General features: G+C 42.6%; 1 long non-coding RNA gene across 1 annotated transcript; it reads right to left on the reverse strand.

The window, feature by feature from the left end:
- Window positions 1–6728: 6728 nt before the first annotated feature.
- On the reverse strand, window positions 6729–9259 carry LOC133375561 (uncharacterized). The gene is made up of 2 exons (XR_009760251.1): window positions 9085–9259; window positions 6729–6929 (listed from the first exon to the last, which is right to left on the reverse strand). It is a non-coding gene; the product is annotated as an uncharacterized LOC133375561 (long non-coding RNA).
- Between the last annotated feature and the right edge of the window lie 803 nt (window positions 9260–10062).

A 10062-nucleotide genomic window follows, 5' to 3' on the forward strand; every position in this document is an offset into this window, starting at 1 on the left:
AATTTTCATCAGGCAAAACAAACAAACAAAAATACCCTGCATGCCTAAAGGGCAGAAGCACATTGCTTGATGGGATGCCTGTCACATGAGCGGCTGCAGCTAGTGAAAAACTTCCACAATTCTCCGGGTTCCCAAGCTTGCAAACGGATTATTTCTGGTATTATATATCACAAAATTGGCACTAAACTTGCACTATGTTCCACTAGAATTGCAGAACTAGCTTGTACATCATGTGAAATATCAAATATAATGTGCAAATTACCAGGTAAGAAATTGTTAGAATAATGGGGGAAAGTGCAGTGTGAAAGCAGCCCAGGAAGGCAAGGGAATGGATTGCTTAGCCTTTTCTCTTCCTACCATTTGTCTGCTTGTAATCACCACCCCAAAGCTGTTTTACTCCCTGCAGAAGAAAAAAATAGGGGGAATCCCTTATCTTCTTCCCCATGGGTGGCAAAGCTTGGGCAATTTTGAGTGGATGAACGGAGAGAAGGGAAAGGATTAAGAAGTCCTTCTCCCAGCACCAAGCTTAATGTGAGTTAGACAAGCGCGTGGGTCAAGTATATTTTCTGAACATTTAATTCATACTTCCCTAACATGAGTTATGCTTATGGATGAGATGAGAGATGTGTTTCTGCTCTTCTGTAAAAGCATTCAGCTGCAATTATTTTACACTTCCCTTGACTCAAGCAGTGGCGACCTTTATAGAAACAATGCCCCCTGGAAGGGAGAACACTGGAGATCTATACTGCTTGATCATCATTCGTTTATTTGCAGATATACAGACTGAGAAGTGACTGAGTAAAAAGCCCAGCAATCCTCATTCCACAGCAACATCAGCACCGCTCCCCCCCCCGGCCAAATTCTAAACCAACTTTTCATCCAAATGCATTAATTCTAGCTTTTTTAAAAAACATGTCATTGCATATTTTCTGCACACCCCAAACTGGTTTCAGTCTCCTGCCACTCTACAGATGGGTGAGGCTCACATTCCAAACAGTTTGAGCTTCCAGTGAAGGCAGAGAGGAGTCACGTGTTTCCTTCCACACTGCAAAGCTTTGAAGGAGGGTAAAAAGTATCTATTAAAATCCACCAAAATTCAAGACCAGATTGCGGAAAAAGGTATGGCTTCCACAGTTTACTCGTCTGGTCACATGGATAGTCTCTTTGAGCATGCCCAGGTCACTTGGAGGAGCATGTGAAATGGGGCCTGTCTAGGAAGTTACTATCAGATGGACTACCTGTTTCCACATGAACCACATAATCAGAGGCCCATTTTGACCAGCACAAACACTGAATAACCAGCTGACAGGCAAATGACAACTGGGGAAAGAGACTTTTATGTAGTGGTGCCTTGACTTTGGAATGTTCTTCCAAGGAATGGTTCATCTGGCACCACAACTGATCCTGCATATACCAAAGGGGAGAAATTTGATTCGGGTTGCTATTGAACCCGAATCTGTCAAATATGGACTTTCCGAAACAATATGAGAACTGAAACACAACCATCCTTCAAAATTTGCACTTATCTGAATTTTGCAATGTGTACAAAAATGCACATATTAGGGAGAAATGTACATTAAAAAAGAATATATTAGTGAAAATAACATACAAAAATATATTATACTTGCAAATTGCTTGCAAAAATCTGTACATCAGTCAAAAAGGTATAAAAATTGAGAAATTTTATTAGGAGAAATTTGCACTAAAACACTCAAGAATTTTCATGAGGATTTTAAAAAAATATATATCGCTAATTACTGCAGAAATATGGAGCACTGAATTTTCAGAGGTCCTGCTCCAAATGCTTCAGCAAAGTGAAGCTTCTAGGGAGAGGACCCAGGTATAGAATAGCCTCCCCAGAAAGGCTTGCTTAGTGCCTCCTTTATGGCCTTTTCAGGGCCAGGTGATGACCTTTTTATACACCCAGGGCAGCCCTTTAAAATAATACATGATCGCAGTGTCTGGGCTCTCAGTGTCAGAACTCTGTTTCATTGCATATTTCCGCTGTTAAACTGATCAGGTCTTTTTCCTCTGCTGGTGAAACATTGTATGCTGTAATTTAGAATATTGATCTCATAATATTGTATTTTCGTCTTTTATTTCTGTGAGCAGCAGCCCAGCGACATTAAATGATTTGGTGGCCAATACAAATACAGTAGGTAAGTAAGAAAGTAAGTTAAATCAGTAAATAAAATAAGGGAGGCCATTATACGGTCATCGTTGTCATCAGCATCATCATTTAGTTATATAGCACCATCAGATGCACATGGTGCTGTACGTAAGACAGTAAAAATAAGTCCCTGCCCAGGAGGCATACAATCTAAATAAAATAAAATGAGGACAACAAAGGAGTGGAGGGGAAACAAATAGAGGATAGAGCAAGGACTTCAAATACACATACTCTAGGTATACAAATAAAGGAAATTTTTAAAAAAACCCTAAGTTGAAACTCCAAAAGCATTGGAGTTTATCCTAAGGACATTTAGTAAGCTGCCTTCTTCCGAGTCAGACCATTGTGTCATCTAGTCAGAGCTTGGAAAAGTTACTTTTTTGAACTACACCTCCCATCAGCCCAATCCAGTGGCCATGCTGGCTGGGGCTGATGGGAGTTGTAGTTTAAAAAAGTAACTTTTCCAAGCGCTGCATCTAGTTTAACTCTTTCTATATCAGGGGCAGGAACCTCCAGCCTGCAGATCTAATTAGGCCTGATGCAGGTCCCAATGAGATGTTCCCCACAAACCACACCCACCTGCCCCACATCTGACCTCAGGCGTGGGACAAGTATGGACATGGCTACAAAGGAACATAGAGGAGTTTAAAGTGAGCCAGCTGGATCCCGTTGCCCACCCATGGGACTGGCAGCTACTCTTTAAAATTCCAGATAGGATTTTCTCTTAGCCCTGCCTGGAGATGCCGGGGACTGAACTTGGGACCTTCTGCATGCAAAGTGATTGCTCTGCCACTGGGCTACAGCCCTTCCCTCCCCTGCTTTTGCCATGTTTTGTGAATGTGGGCCTGATGCTGAGAGAAGCATAGCTTGCCTAAGGCCACCTAGTGAGATGTAAGCCTAGACCTCCCCAGGTTGCATTCTTGGCTGCCACTTTTTACCATTTGCGACTGCTGAGAGAATCTGTCACTCGCTGTCAACGACTCTTCTTTGGAAAAAATAAAAAAAACGGGCTGCTCACCACTTCCGACACGACCTAATCACCATGTAGCTCGTAGTTGTTTTTCGTCCCGTAATATTCAGATCAAAGCATTCCTGATGAAATGAGCCTTTGCAACATGCAGCATAGAAAGGTTCACAGTTGAAGGTCACCGGTCCTCTCCTCTCAGCATCTTGTCCGCTTCCATCCCTACTAATAGTAAAGTGTCCATCTGGTGTTGGGGGAAGGAGGATTGAGACTGTGTGGTTGGGGCTCTGAATGCTGTTTGTGTGCCGAGCAGATGTTTTAAAAAGAGAGAGAGGCTTGGTGCAGTGAGAAGGGTGCACCTGTTGGGTTTGTCACCATCTGCTAGCCCAAATGTGAAAAAGCCACACCCTTGGATAGCCAGCTGAAGAGAACTTAATCTCTCCTTCCCCCCACAGGCTTCAAAACTGGAGCTGCCGATCGCATTTTACAATAGAAGGAAGTCCCAGACAAAGACACACAGTGGCTGAACTAGGCCTCAGGGGGAGGGAACCTAATCCTCTATCATTGTAAGGTTTTTGTTTCTTTTGCAGACAATGAGGGAGGTCTTTCAATAAATCCTGATGGCTATTATCTGATAGGAAAGCATGTTACATTAAAAAAGAAAAAGAAGTATTAGGTTAACATAGACACTCATATTAAGTACATTGAACTCAGAGTTCTCCCCCCCACACACACCACCTATGAACTGTTTAGTGAAGTGGAACTTCAGCCCAAGGTGTCCCTTCCTTGGCTAATAGAGATGACTTGCAAACTGAAGAGTGGAACTGCTCGCTTTCTGAAGTGGAGGCAGTTGGGGTATATTTTACCTATCAACAATTACAAGACTGTTTAGCATGGCTGAAAGCAGTTCATGCCTCAATACCCTCTAAGAAAAGTGCGCTTGCTGAAAACCTGTCACTAAAATACATAAAAATGGCTTTATCTCATCTAGGGATGGATGAACTCTGTCAGTTTCAGTTCTCTCAGTTTCTCATTTTTTCCCCAATTTTAAATTCAGTTGTCTGCATTTCTGCATCAGTTTGTGATTTTTTTTTGAAAAAGAAAGATCATGAAAATTCTTCAACATTTTAGTGCAAATGTCTCCTAATAAACACATTTTTGTATGCTGCTTTAACTAATACTCAAACTCTCACAATCAATTTCTTTTATTTTTATTTTTATTTTTATTTTTTATTTATATTATATTTATTAGTCGCCCATCTGGCTGGTTGTCCAGCCACTCTGGGCGACGTACAAGTAAAATACATTAAACATTAAAATGTTAAAATATTAGAACCCAATAATAAAAACTTAACCCAACCCAAAGGCTTGCCTGAAGAACCAGGTCTTCAAAGTCTGGCGGAAGCTCATCATCGAAGGGGCATGGCGGAGATCATTTGGGAGAGAATTCCACAGGGTGGGGGCCACTATTGAAAAGGCCCTCCCTCTGGTCCTCACCAGTCTGGCTGTTTTAACCGGTGGGATCGAGAGAAGGTCTTCTGAGGCTGATCTTGTTGAGTGGCATCCCTGCCGATGCTGGAGGCGCTCCTTCAGATAGACTGGCCCGAAACCGTATAGGGATTTAAAGGTCAGAACCAACACCTTGAATTGGGCTCGGTAAGCAACCGGTAACCAGAGCAACTCCTTTAGCACTGGAGTGATGTGATCCTGCCGGCGGCTGCCTTTAATCAGACGAGCCGCTGCATTCTGTACCAGTTGCAACTTCTGGACCATTTTCAAGGGTAACCCCACGTAGAGCACATTACAGTAGTCTAGGCCAGAGGTGACCAGGGCATGTACTACTGGTGGGAGTAGATGGTTGGGAAGGTAGGGGCGCAGCCTCCGTATCAGATGGAGTTGATACAGCGCCGCCTGGCTCACAGCCGAAACCTGAGCCTCCATGGACAGCTGGGAGTCAAGAATGACCCCCAGGCTGCGGACCTGGTCTTTCAGGGGCAAACGTACCCCATTGAGTACCAGGTCTATATCCCCTAACCTTCCCTTGTCTCCCACAAACAGTACCTCAGTTTTTTCTGCGTTCAGCTTCAGCTTATTCCTTCCCATCCAGCCACTCACCGACTTCAGGCACTTAGACAGGGTTTCTACAGCCAACCTTGGTGAAGATTTAAATGAGAGATAAAGCTGCGTGTCATCCGCATATTGATGACACCGCAGCCCAAAACTCCTGATGATTGCACCCAGCGGCTTTATATAGATGTTAAACAGCATCGGAGAGAGGATGGAACCCTGTGGCACCCCACAAGTGAGAGGCCAAGGATCCGACATCTCCTCCTCCAATGCTTTGGTACCTACCAGAGAGGAAGGAGTAGAACCACTGCAATACAGTGCCTCCTACACCTAACCTCTCCAGGTGGTCCAAGAGGATAGCGTGGTCAACGGTATCAAAAGCCGCTGAGAGATCAAGGAGGACAAGGAAGGTGCATTCGCCTCTATCCCATGCCCTCCTCATATCATCCACCAAGGCGACCAAGGCTGTTTCAGTCCCATGTCCAGGCCTGAAGCCCGATTGAGATGGATCCAGATAATCTGCTTCCTCCAAGTGCGCTTGCAATTGCTTTGCCACCACCCGTTCAATCGCCTTGCCTAAGAATGGTAAATTTGAAACTGGGCGGAAGTTGTTCAAATTTCGAGGGTCCAAGGAGGGCTTCTTTAAAACTGGTTTTATTATTGCCTCCTTGAGCGCTGATGGCATTACTCCCTCTTCGAGTGAAGCATTTACCACCAGCTTTATCCCCTCACCCAGTCTATCTTTGCAGCTCATAACGAGCCATGATGGGCAAGGGTCGAGTAAGTGAATTTCTCCTAATATAATGCATTTTTGTATGTTGGTTTCATGAATATATTCATTTCATGCACATTTTATCCTAGTATACTGATTTTTGTATATCCTACTTGGCTGAAGAACGGCATCCCAAAATTTGGAGAAGTGTGCATTTCAAAGGAAAGCTGTGTATCAGCTTGCATATTGGTTTGAGAAGTGTGAACAACACAGAGATGGTACCAGCTACATCCTATTGAGAGGAGTTTTCCAGAATGCTATCATGGTCAATGTGATCAGGGGAGAATCAGAGTGTTGGAGGGGATCTTGGAGGATATGTAGTCCATCCCCTTGTTCAATGAAAGATGCAACAACACCATTCCTGACAGATGGCTGCCCAGCTTCTGCTTTAATACCTCCTGTGAAATGGAGCCCTACACCTCCTGAGAATTACTGCGGAATGCCCTTACCATTAGGAAGCTTCTCCTAATATGCAGCTGAACTCTCCTTTCTGGCAATTTCTACCTGTTGGTTCTGGTCCTGCTACTGGGCTTGCAGTATATAGAAACTTGCAATCAATGGAGATTAGTGGCTCTGATGTCAATGGGGCAGTGAATCTGCTCCAGGTTTTAGTCCAAACTCTCAAGGAGATGTCCAATAACATCAGAGCCACCAGTCTCCACTATCTGCAATTGTGTTTCCCCTTAATTTTCTCTTCTTCAGGCTAAATAGTTACATCAGTATCATTGTAATACATAAACTGCAAGAGTCAAACATCACTTTGCAGGACTGCACCGTTTGGTGGGATTTATTTATTTATTAACAAAAAGGGGGTGTGAGAAAAGCATTATTGCTGGAGACACTTAATTCAATGTTATCTTGAAGGGCAAAGTACTGGAAAATTCACAGCCAAAGGATCCACTTGCCTGGGAAGGAATGATGCCTCTTCTATCTTTCTTTCCTTTCACCAAGGCTATCTGAAAGCAAACAGGGAGCAGAAGTATATTAAATTACTGCAAAGAAATTCAGATTTAACATAAGTTTAAATATTAAAATATATAAATGACAACTTTGCTTTTTCAATATGCACACGATAATCCAGAACAAATGTTATCACAAGCTCTCCTGCTATAAAACAACTTGTAACTGGAGAACTGTTCCTGTCTCTGCTTTGTTAGGAAAAAAATCTTGATTGGTAATTCAAAATATTTCTTTTGAGGACACTTAGGAAATATATGTCTCTGCTTACCGGTTACTGGGTCCTTCCCCCCCCCAATTCCTATTGGCTAATAACACAGCAATGGCACTGCCTGCATTACACTCCTCCCAGCCCTTTCCTTTGAAATAATGCTGAACTGTATGCCTTTTTAACAAACAGTTAAAAGTACACAGGCCTGAATTAACACCTTTAAAACTATCCATACTGCAGCCTTTGAAATAAACGGTTTTGCTCCTGGCCTGCAGCGAGATGTGGCTTTTAATCTTGAGATGTGCTACCTTTAGGCAGTCGGCAATCACTTTCAAAACATTAGCGGAGACAACATATGGTGACACAATGCAATCTTCTAAAGGTATACATTTCCCACCTCAGTAGTACGAGCTCCACTTTTAAATAAAACATCATATCATATGGTTAAGACTTCACACTCAGTTAAGGAAAATTGCTGGCTTGAATGGTCATTTCTATTCCAAGCAAAGCTGTTTGGAGCATTTACTTCTGCATTTGGAGACCTACACTCTGGAAAGGCATAATGATTCCTTTTCAGTATATTTAAAAAGTTTTAAAATCATACAGGATCCCCCCCCCCCAATACTTCCCACTTACATACACATTAATTTTTTTCTAGTTGCTGATAACAACAAGGTATACTGAAACATCTTATGGAATATAATGTAGAATTTAGCTCAATGTTTGGGAACGGGTGCTTCTTCTTGTCGTCGTAGTTTAGGATTAATGTAAAACAGGGTTTTGGCCCTCCGGATGTTGCTGAACTGCAATTCCCATCAGCCTCAGCAATCATGGCCAATGGCCTAAGACGATGGGAATTGTAGTTCGGCAACATCTGAGGTGTGGCAAAGGTTCCCCACACCTGATGTAAAGGTTCATTTATGACAGGGTTCCTCATGGTGAAGCTTTTTAATGAACACATTCCCATGTGAATAGGCTTATATCTAAAAGTGTCTTGATGCAGGCTTGAATGGCACACAGACTGCCAGATTTAGATCCCAAAGCAAGTTTATCAGAACCCCTTCTCCCCCTTCCACCAAATTAATCAAGACCTGGTTAAACACAAAAAGCTGTTACACTCATAGGGAGAATTAAAATGGCTTCAAAATGTGTGTGGGTTTGTTTTTTTTAGAGATAATTACACTTCAATGCTACATCTATCTATGGTTTTGTGGGCAAAAGATAGCAAAGCATGAATGCCTGCACCCCGATCATTAGGCAGAGTGAGGCAACTATCTCAGCTGGCAGACTTGGGGAGGCAGCAGCACTGCTGTTGTTCTCCTGAATCCTTCAGCCATTCTCTTCTCTCAGAGGACCGAACTGTGCGTGCCACATGGCATGCCTTAGATTCAACAGCAAGTCCAGTCAGATTTTGTATGTGGAAATACATGTGTGTGTGGCACCATCTTGTCCTTTGCCTCAGGCAGAAAAATATCTTTGCCACCCCTGTCCTTATTGCTAGGACTCATTGGCTTTACTTTAGAGCCTAAGTTTCAAGAGAATGGTCATGGACCTTAGCTTGCAGAACGGAATGTTTTAAAGATCTTCTGAGAATCTAAATCTGACCACATGAGGGTCCAATCACAACAAGAAAGTTTTACCTTTGTGATATCTGTTGAACCTTACTGATTCAGTTCAGGACAGAAAGGTAGAGCATACCTGGTGCCCAGGGACATTGGAGGCGGAGCTTGAATGTGTGCCCTTACATGCATCCCCATGCTAAGACTTGGTGTGTTCAGGCAAATGCCTGACCGCAACTAGACTCTCCCCCTACCAAGGAACAATGTTCCATGGCATGCATTCAAAGAGTTCCGTATTGTTTCCCCATCTTCAGCAGGGGTTTCACTCTTCATGCAAACAAAGGAAAGGTTTGTGCATGGGGCTACTTCCGTCACAAAACTCACCGAGGAAGCTGTCTGTCTCTTCTCTCCATGCATCAGACTACCTGAAACTCTAGTAGGTCACTGGATCTGTTGGAGAATCTCTGCCAAATAGAATGTCATTTTCACCAACTGCTGAACATTTCTAATGTCCCTGCTTCCTTGCTTTTCTTTTGAGCTGTCTCAGACTGCTATTTGATAGCCTCTGTTGAAAACGACATGTAAGATTTCTGTAAAGTTGCATCACCACTGATGGCCTTGTGCTACAAATCTCACAACAAAAATTAACACCATGCCCATTTTGTTTCTGCAAAGAGGAAATAGCAAGGAGGCTGAAGCAAGCTTAGCAAGAAAAATGGCATATCTGGGGAATTACACCCTATAGGGCATCCAGCTTATGCAGCATTCATCTCTAATCAATTATAGCATAAAGGTCATTATTTCCTATATATTGTTTTTATTTCCCTCTAAATATCAATGCCATATCAACTGTTAATCTGAAAAGACTCATTTAATGTCAGCTTGCTCACAGTTATGAAAATGCAGGTAATATCTTCCTTCTACTAATTGTATTTGAGAAAGTGTTATTAATTTCATATATCAAGTTTGCAATGGCCATCTGTTCCCTACGAACTGCTGTGTCTCCCTCCATCTGCCCTGTTTTTCTTCTGCTAATCGGGTGGCAAGGGCTCAGATGATCAGGAAGTTTCACTCTGACTTCAGATTTGTCACTCATCGTCAAGCCAGCTGTGCATTTTTAACAGGATTCTTTTTAAAAAGATGGGTGGCATGGAGTTCCAACTGTATTGTGCAATTTTTGGGGAAAAAAATTAAACTGCAGCAACAAGGAAAACTTCTGGCTTACTTTAAAAAAACCCAAAATTAAAAAACTGATTATATTTTCTCCTTGGTAAAATATTCTTTGCAGGCACAAATTTAGTTGCAATGTATTGTAAAGCTCCCTAAAACTGACAAAGACACAGGTCCAGAAAGTTATAAAGG

The sequence above is a fragment of the Rhineura floridana genome, chromosome 1 (assembly GCF_030035675.1).
Source record: "Rhineura floridana isolate rRhiFlo1 chromosome 1, rRhiFlo1.hap2, whole genome shotgun sequence".
In the NCBI taxonomy this organism is placed as follows: Eukaryota; Metazoa; Chordata; class Lepidosauria; order Squamata; family Rhineuridae; genus Rhineura; species Rhineura floridana.